We start from the raw sequence: 15,038 nt of genomic DNA on the forward strand, positions 1-15,038 counted from the left end.
TAAAAGATTATGAAGACTTTAAGAGGAATTAATGTCTTTTCACTATGGGACTAAGTTAGCAACCATGAGAGTGAGTTGTTATCAAGCAAGGGTGTTATCAAACACCCTGTGTTCAGCTCTTCAACACTCACCTACTTGGCCTTTCACCTTCCACCATGTTATGACTTCTTTGCCAGGTGCCACATTTATGCCCTTGGACTTCCTAGCCTCCAGAGTCAAAAGCAAGAATAAACCTCTAATCCTTGTCAATCATCCAGACTCAGGTATCCTATTATAGTTACAGTAGTATTTTATTATAGTGACACAAATGAACTATGACAGTTAAAGGACATTTTTAAATTTGTTGTATTCACATTTCTTAAAAAAGTTAAAACATATTTCAAAAATAAAATTAAAACCAGACACTTGTGAAACAACTGAACCATTTTCACTGATTTATACAGAATACCACATCAAAAAAGTTGATCTATATAAATAGTTCTATATAAATTGATCAACATAAATAGTTCTATGGCAATTCAAGTTCTAATATCCAATATATCTATAAAATGGGTCTTAATTCTTTCACTATCTTCAAATTCTTATTTGCCAAGAAAATTCTATGTTTAAAGTAAAATATATTTACTTAATAATCAAAATTGAAAAAGTTTAGTGCATTCTCATCATATCTGTTTTCTTTGCCAAGAAGTGTCCTGATTTTCAGTTGAAAATCTGAAGTACAAAAGCAGGATTATAGGAGTCATCAAATAAATTTATTTCAAGGAATAGCTGCGTGTAACACTGTCCTGAATGAAGAAAATTAAAAGTCAGAAATGGAAACTTTCATACAATGAATTTGAACATTGTGCTAACCCTGGTATCTCCCTACACCTACTATACCTTTTTAGGTACTAGTAGAGGCTGAACTTTGTTCTAACCTGTTAGAATATCCTCTATTCCTGCAACTCCTTACTGGACAAAAAGATCATAGTAGTTTAAAAAATATTCTCCCCAAATATACCCTGAATTCTAAACTGGTAAAATAAGCAACTATTGGGATTAGGACTGTGGCTCAGCAGAGAGTGCTCGCCTAAACACATGTGAGACCCTGGGTTCAGTCCTCAGCACCACATATAAATAAATAAAATAAAGGTATTGTGTCCACCTACAACTATATCCTTCTCTCTGAAGCATGAACTCCTAATTGAGAACATCACTGACAAGTTGGGTCTGCACCTGCCCACGTATGTCATATGCACTTTCACTTGTACACATACAAAATCATATAACTCCTTGTATAAGAAAACCTAATTACAAGGCAAGATGCTTCCACCAGCTGTAGCAGCAAGTCTATTTATGGACATTCTTCCTTAGAGAATATCTTAAATTAAAATGAGATTGCCAGCTATGCAAGGAAACTACCCACAGAAGCTGCTTTGGCACTGACTTGAGCACAGAGGAAATAGTTGTCAAACCCACTAGCTACTGCTTCTTGGAGGCAGTGTTCAAGAACTATCTCAAAGGTTGTGCTAAAATTACATAGACTAAAAAATTCAGTGAGTAGATGAAGAGTATTACTGGTCTCAAAGAAAAGTTTTAATGATGCCTGAAGATTACAGATTGCCTCATACAAGAATGGCAATGATATCCATCAATTAAACAGGGCATGATAGTGCATATCTGTAATCCCAGCTACTCAGGAGGCTGAGATGGGAGGACCTCAGGTTTGAGGCTAGCCTGGGAAACATAGACCCAGTCACACGCACACACACAAAATCAATTATGAAGTTAAACTTGAGTTCAAGTTGCATTTCAAACGGCACTATTCATTTTATTTGTTATTCTCTGTAAGAGTGGTTCATCATAAATTTGTTATTCTCTGTAAGAGTGGTTCATCATGTCCAATACCCTTCCTGTGCTATATTCCATTTCCTAGAATCAGTAGGAAAAATCATGAGGAAATTGATAAAGGATTATCAAAATCCAAATTCTTAATATCACCAGAACAACTAGTCGATAAAACAAAAGTGACTTTATTGCTCACGGTTGTAAGAGAGAACTCTACCTCAACAGAATTTGATAGTTTCTCAGAGAAGAAAAGACAAGATTTGATTTATAAAGATTCTGCTCTCTAGTTTAAGGCAGGTCCATAAGTGCAGGGGTTGGGGCAATGGGAAAGGACCTAACAAGGATAGTGTAAGGATTATGATGGAATATTAGGATTGCTGGAAAGAGGATAAGGATGATTTTGAGGGTAAGAGTTCAAAAAGTCTACAGATGTGAATGTTGATGCTTTCTGTTGAAGATTCATTGATGTTTGGGGAAGTTCCTAAAATGAAGGATAAAGTTATGTCCTGCAATGAACAATAAAGTTTTATCTTCTTGAGCAAAAATCTCATGGAATAACCATGATGAAGTTACAAAGACAACTAAATATTAAAGTCATGCTAATGTAGACAGCAACATGGTTTCAGTTCTCAATATTAAGAGCCCAGAGAAGGGAAGATGGATTCTAAAAAGCTGTTAGGCTCTTATAAAGTCTTTGTAGATAAGATGGAGCAATGTGGCTTATCTGATTTTGTGCTTATGACTAAGCCTAGCAATAGCCCTTGTTGAAGCATGGGTAAGCATCACTGATAGGATTTAAGTTCCATCAACTGAATTGGGAGAAGCCAAAAAGTAGCAGGAAGATCTGCAGAGGGTTTAGACAAAGTTTTTAAAGCTGAGAGCAAGCTGAAAATGGAGATCATTTGGTAATTCTGGAGACAGGAGCAAGGCTGGGGGCAGGAGGGGGTGATGGGGAGAGGTCTCAAACTGAACAGAAACAAAATGCATCCTGATTGAGCATAGTTTGCAGCTAAATCAGGAGGAAGGGCCTGGATGTTTACTGGGTTGGAATGCACATACTTGAGACTGTTCTTCATTGGTTTTCAGATTCCTAGTGCTTGGATAAATCAAATTAGCTTAGTAGTGAAGATTTAGAGCAGAGAGCCACCCCTCATTCCACCCCAGCCCAAATCCTACACTACTATTTAGGCCTTACCCAATCAAACAGTAGGTTGGGTCTGCAGCATTCTCAAGTTTGTTTTGTACAAAGCATGACATGGTTGGGAAGCTCTTCCAAGTATGGAAGAAGAACTGTTTCCCATGAATCCATAAATGCTTCTCTCAATCAGACCCTTACCCCTCCCTTAAGGATTGGAGTAGTCTGTATTGCTTCTCTTCTATCCTTTTACTTTCAACATATTGCATCTTTGTCTGTTGTATATCTCCTTAGCATAATGCTGGGTCTCGTTTTTTGTTTTTAAATTCAGTGTGACAATCTGCATTTTGATTGGATTATTTAATCCATTTATTTTTTTGATAATACTTAGGATCAAACTTGGAACTTCATTCATGCTAGACAAGTTCTCTGCCACTGAACTATGTTCACAGTCCTTTTTTATTTTTATCTTGAGATGGAGTCTTACTAAATTGCAGAAGCTAGACTTGTATTGCCATCCTCCTGCCTCAGCTTTCCAATTAGCTGGGATTACAGGTGGTGCCACCAGGCCCATCGATCCCTTTATTTTTAATACTTCACCCCATGATGTGGGCATTGTATCACCTCACATCAACGCAAGAAGAAGAGTGATTACATGATAACAAGATATTTTGAGGCCAGGGCCGGGGCAGGGATGGGGAATGCAGCACAGCTTGGCCAGAGGGGGCCACCAAGGACCACCAGGGATGGGAGTGTCCGGATGGCCCATCCGCGGACCAGGGAATACAAAGCAGGCAACCTGGTCTTTGCCAAGGTGAAGGGCTACCCGCACGCAGGTGCAGATTGATGAACTCCCAGAGGGAGCGATGAAGCCTCCAGCAAACAAGTATCCTGTCTTCTTTTTTGGCACTCATGAAACTGTGTTTCTAGGTCCCAACGACCTTTTTCCATAGAAGGAATAGAAAGACAAGTTTGGGAAGTCAAGCAAACGGAAAGGATTTGATGAAGGATTGTGGGACATAGAAAATAACCCAGGTGTCAGGTTTACTAGATACCTGGCAATTCGGCACAGAGCTCCTCAGAAACTGAGGGAGAAGGTGGAAACACTGCAGATGCAAGCAGTGAGGAAGAAGGCCGCAGAGTAGAAGATGAGAGAGGTAAAAGAAAAAATGAAAAAGGGGACTCCAAAGGGAAAAACTCACATACATCAAAATCCTCTAAACAATCCCGGAAATCTCCAGGAGATGCAGATGGTAAAGACTGCAAAGAAGAAAACAAAAACAGCTCTGAGGATGGAGATGCTGACAATGACACAAGAACCACTTCATATTTGCAGAAAACCCGTGAAGGAACCTAAATACCCTAATGAATGCTGCATATTAAGAGAAACCACAGAAGGTTAAATGTTGTCTAGTATTCTTGGATTTGATATGAACCATCACATAGCCCTTGTTGTCATTGACAGAACCCAGTTTGTATTACATTATTCACATTCCTCTTTGTTTTGTTGGGAAAAAAGACATTTTAACCTTTTTTAAAAGGTTATTGATTTAATCTCATGTTATTTGGTTGCATGAAGTTGCCCTTAATCACTAAGAATTATCAAGATTTTTGCACAGACTTACACATCTAGGATCCTTTTACCAAGACAGCTTTGTTCATCATTTTTCTGCCTTTACCCCCACACACACCACCAAACACTTGGTTACATATTAATTAGCATTATTTTAGATGACCACTCCATAATATTTAAGGATGGGATTTCTTCTTTTTGACAGAACCCAGGAAGTAATTCCTAGACACATAATGTTGGTATATCAAAAATGAAATTAAAATTGCCCTTCAGTTACGAGGCCCTGTGTAAAGTTTTAACCATATTATACATCTATTCTGTATTAGAAATAGCTAGTTGTCAGCTTATACTTCTCAAAACTCAAGTCATTATGTTTCACATATAGAAACAAATTGTTTCTATATGTGAAGTTAGTGAGTCTTTTTGTGTTACTTCAGAAAAAAGGCAATGATTTATATTTTTTTTTTCCAAATTGCAACACAATTTGAGCTAATTACGCAAGGTGAATACTTTACGTTTTAAGGCTGGACTCACCAGCAGCCCAGCAGGAAACCAGACAAAGCACTGACTTTTAAGTAGAGAATTTTAAAATAAACTATTTTCTTTTATAACTACAATTAGAGTAGTTAATATTTGCCCATAAACCATTATTATTTGTACATTATTTTGCTATTGGGATAATAGAGAACTTTATTTATTTTTATGCCAGCTTATATTGTGAAAACACATTTAGTCAATTTGAGTTTTATCAATCCTGTTATACTTGTCCTTGGAACATTTTTTGTGTATTCAAGATTTGTAGTTGAAGAGTTTACTGTTAAAAAGAAAGAAAGAAAGAAAAGAAAAGAAAAGAAAATCAAAAACAAAAAAGTATTGTTTTTATAGAATAAGTTTATTGGACTATGTAAATAATATATTTTGGAAAAGAAAAAGATCATATTCACATAACTTTTATTAAAATATATTGTTATAATTGTTCTGTTTTATTATTAGCTAGCATTGATATTTTACTGTGCCTAGTTTATAAATGGGAAACTTTATCATAAATATGAATATACAGAAAAAACATGGTTATTCAGGATTTAGTACTATCCATGGTTGCAGGCATTCAGTGGGGATATTGTACATATTCCACACAGATAAGGGGGAACAACTGTATTTTGAACTTGTTGTCCCATTGCTTCCTGGCTTCTATTGTTTGTGCTAAGAAGTTGTCTGTTAATCCTCTTGGTGTTCCCTGGTATATGATAAATTGTTTTCTTTTTTTGCTTTCAAAATTTTCTCTTTGTCTTTCAACATTTCAACTATAGTTTCCATGAATCTTTTAGGGTTTATCCTACTTGAAGTTTATTGAACAACTCAGATGTATATAATAAAAATTTTTCATCAGTTTTTGGAAGTTTTCAATTATTATTTCTTTGAACTTTTTTTTCTGTTACTTTCCTTCCTATCTTTCTACTACTTGTATGTTGTGATAAATAAAAGGTACCCCACATTTACCTGAGGCTCTGCTCAGTTATTCAATTCTTTTCTTTCTCTCTTCTTCAGACCAAATAATCTCTATTGAACTCATTGTTCTGTCAGCTCAAACTTAACATTGAGCCCCTCTAGCAAAAATTTTTATTTCAGTTATTAAACTCTAGAAATTCTATTCCTTTCCAAAATTGAAAGTTCTTATTTTATAACTTCTATTTCCTTATTGGTATTCTCTATTTGATGAGACATTGTCATCATGCCTTCCCATAATTCTTTGGATCTGTTTTACTTTTGTTCCTTTAACATATTTATAATAGCTGCTTTGAAGTCTTTATCTTCAATTTCCATATGCACTCCTTCACAGGCAGTTTTTATCGCCTGCTTATGAGTAATATTTCCCTGTTTCTTTGCATGCCTTATAATCTTTTGTTTAAAACTGAATATTTTATATAATGCATTGCAAATCTCTGAATACTGATTTCTCCTCCATCTGGGGTTTGTTGTTGTTTTCTTGAGTTCTTGAGTTCTTTTTTATTTGTTAGTGACTTGACTAAAGATGGACTCATTGATATGTCTTTATCCTACAGTGTACAAACCCTCAGAAAAATATAATGTTGGAAATTCACACTGTCTCCATAAGCTTCTAAACTGGGACTTATATTCTATTGATATCATCCCATTTGTAAGCCACCATTAATTGCTAGCTGGTTGTTCTATTTCTTTGGACAATTCTCTGAGGCATAAGTGCCCCATAATCTGATCCAAATAATGTAGGACCTCTTTGCTGTATTGATTTATTGACATGTCTTTTTCCCAGTGTACAACTCCTGAGAAAAAGCAGACTTGGAAGGGCACATTGTCTCCCTGAGCTTCTAAACTGGCATTGATACTCTATTGATACCACCCCATTATAAGCCACCATTAATTGCTAGCTTGTTGTTCTATTTTTAAATAATGATTTGAGGAATGAGGGCCCCACGATATGATCTGATCTTCAGGTTCCTTTGCAAGGGCAGAATGTTATCAATCTTTGAGATTTGCTTTAATCTCAGCTTCTTAACTGTATCTTTCTCTGGTTCTCTCTGTTGAACTTCCAGCTGATCTACCATTTTGCTTGTGACTGAATATGGAGCTACTAACCTGATCCTAATTAGTCATTGCAAAGATCTATGCTGTTTTAAACAATGCCCTTAGGCACAAACCCCTACTAAGTGAAGGCAACAAGGAACCAGGCAAACACTGAGGTGAAAGAGTCATAGAGGTGAAAAGAGGCCTTTACTAGAGGTGGTCCTAAGATATTATTTTGTCATTTTTTTCTTCCATGCTAGCCACCAATTTGTGCCTAGCATAGTAATAAACTCTTAATTTACAAAATCCTATTTAATTCTACACACATGCTCTGAATCTTATACTTCTACCAGCTTCATTTTACAGATTAAAAAAAAAAAAAAGAGCAGGGCATGGTGACTTATTCCTGTAATTCCAGCAAAGGAACATTAAGGCAGGAGAATCACAAGTTCAAGGTCAGTCTCAGCAACTCAGTGAGGCCCTAAGCAACTTAGTGAGACCCCATTTCAAAATAAGAAATAAAAAGGGCTGATGATGTGGCTCAGTAGTTAAACTCCCCTGGGTTCAAACAAAACAAAACAAAAAAAAACCTTGAAATTCAGAGAGGAAAAACTTCTCCAGGGTTACAAAATAAGTAATAAAATGAAGATTCAAATCCAGGTTTATCTAACTCTAAGAAAACCATTCTCAAATGTCATAGTATGTGGGTATACCTGAGGGTTGCATAAGGCAGCATTGTCTGTGAATTCTCAGAACATGAAGGACTCGTCTTGCTAAGGACTGGCTTCTTGAATCCAGGGCCTTGTGCATGCTAAGTAGGTGCTCTAACACTGAGCTACATCCCCAGCCCTGGAAACCTATCTCTGAACAGTGGTCTGTGCTTTTGGCAGGATTCAGATTCAAATTTCTCAACCAGGTTAAAAGGGTTTCCTGGGGTATCCCTGAATGGGTTTGAAGTTACCTATAATCTCTGAAATATAATAAACATTTTTGTGTAGAGTATAATTTTAACCTTGAACTTGTCATTTGTAAGTGATGTCCAGTGGGATAATGGAGTCTTCCCACAGGCAGAGTAGATTCATGTAACATCTGTGCATTGTTCATATATAGCATTTACAATGTCCATGAACACAGAATTCTAATAAAACTGTGACATATGGAAGTTCAGCAAGACTACAAGTGAAGAAAAGATAAGCATGTTGTAGAACCCACTGACTTCCACAGGGTTTTGGTAGATGTGCAGAAATCAAGAAGTAAAATAAAATAATACTGGGTGAAGTGGCACCTGCCTGAAATCCCAACAACTAGAAAGGGTGAAGTAGGAGGATCACAAGTTCAAGGCCAGTCTCAGCAACTAAATGACTGCCTATCCCAAAAAATAAAAAGATCTGGGTATGTAGCTCTGTGGTAGAATGCTTCTGGGTTCAGTCCCCAGTACCAAAGGAAAAAGAAAAAGAAAGAAAAGAAAAGAAAGAAGGAGACAGAGGGGAGGGGGAGGAGAAGTAAAATTAAAATTGTTGACTTAGTTTGATTCAACATTTTTACGGTTCTGGCAACAATGAAGTGAGTATGCATAAATGAGCTCTAAAGTATAAACTGTATAATGTTGGTGATTCTGTATAAAAGTTAAATGCTCTGATATTTCCATTTAAAACTGACAATGCACGATGGACCTAAAATTTATGCAGATTTTTAAACTTTTAACTTTCCTTTATTTATGACATTAAATAGCAAATAAAAAAGACACCAGAACAACTTGGGGGAGGGGAGGGGAGAAGAGAGAAACTACAGTAAAAGAGAAAGCTTTATATTTCAGTACCTTTAACAGCATTCTTTCCCTACTTTTTGAACAAGGGACCTACATTTTCATCTGATACTGTGCCATGCAAATAATGTAGTCAGCCCTATTTTTAACAAGCCTCCCAGTAATTCTGACGAAAAACCAGGATTGAGAGCCACTGGAGCAGAAGACCTTATTAAGTCCCTGAGGCTGCTGAGACTGCGCGGGACTGAGTATCGGGTGGGCCGCTGCTGCCCTCTAGCGACGACGCTACACTGGTGCACGGTGTATTAACCGGCTTCTGAGCTATGGCCTTCTTGCTGTCTGACACTGCTCTGGGGTTTCCAGTCAAACTGCCCGGTAATTTTGGTTCTTGCTCATTAATAACGATGCTCAGGTATAAAAGTGGTGATGCATATCTGTCCCCAGCACCTTGGAACATCCTAGCTATTCATTGGTAAGGCTCGTGGCAAACATTGGTGGCATGTCTGTCAGGATTTTTCTTTCCAAGGATGTAGGACCCATAATATGTAAGAATCAGTAGCCATAAACAGTTTCCTGAAGAAATTTGATGACGATAACTGTGGCACTACAGCATTATAATGGAATCAGGATCTGGATAAGCAATTTTCCTAGAAACAAATGAATAAGTATCCTTCACAGCTGAGTGGCCCTCCAGAGTCCCCAGAGGCTCTTCATGTACTTCCCCTCCCTGGTTTGCTGTTCAAGCTGTGAGGCAGGTGGGCAGATGTGAGGATCCATACCCACATCATTAAAAATAGCAGGTCTAGCTGTGCATCATGTGAGAGTGCCCTTGTTTAGGAAGTCTGATCCCGCCTTCTTGTCCGCACGGGTACCTCTGTCTGCAAGTACGACAGGTACTGACTAAATCCATGCTAAAGGCTACTCTGTAAACAGGCACCTCAGTGTGACCCAGCATGTGGCTCTAACTCCTCAGTACTGAGACAGACAGCAGGGACTGGACAAGTTGATGAAGTTTCTTCTCATTGCAGCACTGTCAATTTTAAATTTTATCTTTTCTAGTAGGCTTATGGTAGTATCTTATTGTGGTTTCAATTCTTTGTGTTTCTGTGATTTCTAATAAGGTTGAGAATACTTACTCGTTTATTTAGAGGCTCTTTATCTTTTTTCTGTGAAATAACTTTTCCTGTTCCTTGAGCATTTATCTATTTGGTTGTCTGTTTTTTTTTTTTTTTCTCATTAATTTGTAGAACCACATATTCTGCATATAATCTCTTTATTGGCTACGTACTTTGCCTATTTCTTTTCCTCTTTTGTGGCTTGCCATTACTCCCTCTTAATGGTATTTTTTGTTTTGTTTTTGATACCGGGGATGAACTCAGGAGCACTTAACTACTGAGCCACATCCCCAGCCCTATTTTGTATTTTATTTAGAGACAGGGTCTCACTGAGTTGCTTAGTGCCTTGCCAAGTTACTGAGGCTGGCTTTGAACTTGTGATCCTCCTGCCTCAGCCTCCCAAGCCACTGGGATTACAGATGTGTGCCACCGTGCCTGGCTTAATGGTGTTTTTGATGAATGAAAGGTCTTGATTTTAATCCATCTAATGCTTTTAAAAGAAAATTTTCCTTTATGATTAGTGCTTTTCATGTTTTTTAAGGATTTTTTCCTATCCTCAAAAATATTCTAATGAAAATATTCTACGTGATAGTCTAGAAACTATGATTTATTGTGACCAGCCTAATCAATCTTAGTCAGTTTTCTATTGCTATAACAGAATATCACAGACTGAATAATTTATAAAGAAAATAGGTATATTTAGCTCACAGTCCTGGAAGTTCAAGAGTATGACACTGGCATCTGCTTGGCATGTGCTCCTGCCAATTCAATTACACAGTAGAGGTCAATATATGGTAAGACAGCACAGGCCAGCTAGAGGGGGTTCACTTTTATAACAAAGCCATTCAGATGATAACTCATCAATTCATGAATTAATTAAACCAGGAAGAGCCCTCATGACTCTATTGCCTCTTCATTGTCCCACCTGGTCCCACCCCTTAGCACCTCACAATGAAAACTGAATTCAACATGAGATTTGATGGAGAAATTGAAACCCTAGTAGATCTCCCCTGAAACTTGGTTTAAATGTCAAGACTGATGACACAACACACACAATTAGAGGCTATGAAATGGTTTTTTTTACTTAAATAACTAGGCCTCCAGAGAGAGCAGAGTGTGCCTCCCAAGCTGATCCAAAACAGTTTGAGCAAGCCAGAAAAGGAGACTGGCTCTGTTTTTCTTGTCAATTTGGTGTTGGGGTCAGTGTAATGAATTCTCATGCCTGGGTGAGGGCTTGTATGGTTTGAATCCCCCACCAATGCCAAAAGAGAGAACACCTTGGCTTTCTTATCAGATGGCTTGCCCAAATATGGAGCACAAGCAAAATAGAAAAATGAGGGGCTAGGGATGTGGCTCAAGCTCGCCTGGCATGCGCGGGGCACTGGGTTCAATCCTCAGCACCACATAAAAATAAAAAATAAAGATGTTGTGTCCACCGAAAACTAAAAAATAAATATTAAAAAAATAATAACTTTGTAAGTTATGCACAGAGCTCTTGTACAATTTTGGTTAGATTATTCTTGGTTGTTGATTTTTTTTGATGATTTATAAGTCTTATCTTTTTAAGTTTATTCTCTTGACAGTATGTTGCAAATATATAGAAATTCAATTGACTTTTATATACGCATCTTCCGTCTGGTAATCTTGCAAAATTCACTTATTTATTCTAATAGTTTTTATCTGTAGATTCTTTTGGATTTTCAATATATAACTCAAGCCACCTGTGAATTATGGCAGCTTTATTTCCTCCTTTTCTATCCTTAACCCTTCTTTCTTTTTCATGATTTATTACATTGGCTTGACTCCCAGTTTAATATATATTGAATATAAAAAATGTTAGCAAGCATAATTGTCTCATCCTTATCTCAGATGTAAAAACTTTTAACATTTCTCCTTTAAATATAGTCATTCCTTGGTATCTATGAGGGGATTGGTTCCAAGACCCAGTGCAGATACCAAAATCTGATGATGCTCAAGTCCCTTATATAAAATGGCATGGTACTTATGTATAACCTATGCACAATCCTGTATACTTTTAAATATCTCTAAATTACTTATAATACCTGATATAATACAAATTCTATCTAAATAGTTGTTGTATTATATTTTTTAGAGAATAATGACAAGAAAACCCACCTGTATATATTCAGTACAGACACATTCTTTTTTCAAATATTTTCACACAGTGCTTGGCTGAATTTGAGGATGCAGAAGCCATAGATAGAGACAACTACACATGGTTTACTTAGTTCATATGCCTTATCAGATTCTTTCTATTCCTTATTTGAGAAAAGTTTTTGTAATGAATAGGTCTTGAATTTTCCAAGTTTTTGTACATTCATTTATATGATCATTTTTCTTCCTAATTATTTTCATGTGAATTGCATTGATTGCTTTTTCAATCTTAAACCTGTCTTATGCTCTTGAAATAAAACCAATTCAGTCTTAATGTGTTGTTTTTATATATCATTGGCTTTGACTTAGAAATATTTTGTTTAGGTTTATAATGACCGTATTCACAAATAAAATCAGCCTTTCTCATACTGTGGTTGTCAGGCTTTGGTACCTTATGACTGTCCCTAAGTTAGAGGCTACCATAGTTCAGTCAGAGTGGATTCCCTCTCTCCGAGGGCTTGTCCATTTCCAGTTTATACTTATTGCCATGGCAGAGCCCCTTAGGATTAAACCAAAAACCACTTTGGTGCTTTCCAGAGCCCCTTCTCCTTATCAGGCCCTGATTTCCAATTTTTGTTCCCTTTATCCTATGAACCTGTCAAATTTTCTGCTTTTTAGCCTGTTAGTTCTTGTCATCAACAATAGTATTATGGGGAAGGACAGCTCCAAATGTCAAGCTCACCTAAGTAAGCTTCCCTTCTCACCCAAGTCTTGGCCCCATAACTGTTCAGCACTTTGGTGGTTATGCAATACTTTCAAACAGATTTTTTTTAAAAAAATATGTTTTGTCAATCTTCTAGTTGTCCTGAGAAGGTGTGGTCTAAATCCACTTCTTTTATCATTGTGTTGAAAGTTCCCCAAGGTTTACTTTTGAAATACTGTTTTAAACTAGAGATGTACAATGGCATATTCAGAAAAAATGGAAAAAAATATACACAACTTTTTACCCCACTAATAAACACTGCCATCAGCCTGGGGTATTTCTTCCTGGTCTTTTCTCATGGATACATTTTTTTATATGGTTGCATCCATGGTTCTCAAATAAGTTCACATGCTGGGTTTTTTTTTTTTTTGAGGGGGTAGGGGGTGTTTTGTTTTTTAACCCATAACTTTATTCCAATCAGTATTTTTCACCTACTTACTTCATATTATAAAAATCACTCCCTCACACCCCTCCCAAAAAAAACCTTTAAGTTCTCTCCCAACCTCTCTCTTCTCTCTCTCTCTCTCTCTCTCCTTTTTTTCAGTTTTCCCAAGAGAAAAAACTACAGCTACTTCACGTACTCTAGTGAACCAGTAGCCTGTAAAATGAAGCTGATTGATGGGTGGAAAATGGAGTAGCCCTCTCTGCTGGTCCTCTTGATCATGACTCACAGTCTTGGCTAGCCAAGCTGTGCATCCAAGAAACCAGGTATGGGGGAGCAGGAAGGGGAGGTCTGACCAGAATTAACAATACCCCAGCTGTGAGTTCCCCATACTTAACCTTTTTCAACTCCTTCCTGACCTTTCCACTACTCTTAATCAGAATGGATAATATGTGAGCTGGTTGCTCTTTGTTCTAATCCCTCTTCTGCTTCTGTGTGCACAGTATCCCCACCATGCTCCATTAGCATCCCTGCCAGCAATAGTACAAGTCTCTGCCCAAGCCTGCTAGTTATGAGATGATGTTCTCTCCTCCCTTGTGCTAATGCATTTCTGTCAAGTTGTAACCCCTGGCTTCCTTTCAACATCTGTCTGGCTGGTGGAGCAGATGATTAATGAGTATGTTGTGAACTCGGATCAAAATAAACCTTGTCAAGACATGACAGATGATAGCCCCTCCTCCATCTACCGGGAATGTGCCTATGCCAAAGATGACCTGATTTTGGCAAGATCTGTTCTTTAGAGAAGCAGCTCTCAACGTTTTTTTCTGCCCTGATACATTTGATAAATTATATTCAAAAGCTCATTGTACTTCAGTGCACAATTTCCAGCTTACATGTTGTAATTTGAACTCTTTCATAGAGCAAATCATGTGTGGAACACAAGTGAGTAAAAGTGGCATATTATAAATTTAAGTTGTCTTTATTTTTCATCAGATAAAACATTTAAAGATTTTGGCATGATGTTATTTAGTAGCAAATCACCAAAGCTGAACAGCTTCCCGAATTTCTGATTTGGTGTTTGTCATTAATTTTGAAAAACGATTGGCCACTATCTTTTCTAATATTTCTTTTGTCCCATTTTTCTCTCTCCTCTGCTTCTAGGAGGCCAATGGCATATATGTTATGTCACAGCTCTTGGATGCTCTATTCTGGTTTTGTTTATGTTTTTTTTTTTTTCACTTTTATCTTTGAATGATTTTTATCAAACTATCTTCAGGTTCACTGACTCATTCCTTCCCTGTGTCAAGAGTACTGATGAACCTGACAAAAGTAAACAAAAGTTACTATGTTTTTTACTTCCAGAATTTCCATTTGATTCTTTCTTTGAGTTCCCATTTTCTTTTGAGATTCTCACCTGATCAGGAAGGTTGCTTCATAATACTATGTTGTTGAAAGACGAACATCTGTTATAAGGCTGCAGAGACTGAGCTAGGTTGTTTGCATGCCTGGAAATGGTCACCCTTTTTTTTCTGCTGGGCAGTTAGTGTGGGAGACGGATCCAGCCTCATCAGGAACTGAGCCGTGTTTGGGTTTTGTTCTTATTCTATTACTGTCCGGGCACTATAGACTCCAGCTCTCTCTAACATCGCCTTGTATTTACGTTTGAGGCTAGTTTGCCAGAGGTTTTCTCAGTGTCCGTTCTACCCTTGGTTTACATGTTCTCCTTGACTGTTGAAATGTCTTTATGTTCTTCATACCACTTCAGCAGTAGATTGCTGTTTTTATTTATTGCTTATTAGCCTGGCTGGTAGTGGTGATG

General features: G+C 37.3%; 1 pseudogene; it reads left to right on the top strand.

The window, feature by feature from the left end:
• Positions 1-3,722: 3,722 nt before the first annotated feature.
• Positions 3,723-4,319, top strand: LOC143390864 (hepatoma-derived growth factor-related protein 3 pseudogene; annotated as a pseudogene).
• The last annotated feature ends 10,719 nt before the right edge of the window (positions 4,320-15,038 follow it).

The sequence above is a fragment of the Callospermophilus lateralis genome, chromosome 2, assembly GCF_048772815.1.
Source record: "Callospermophilus lateralis isolate mCalLat2 chromosome 2, mCalLat2.hap1, whole genome shotgun sequence".
In the NCBI taxonomy this organism is placed as follows: domain Eukaryota; kingdom Metazoa; phylum Chordata; class Mammalia; order Rodentia; family Sciuridae; genus Callospermophilus; species Callospermophilus lateralis.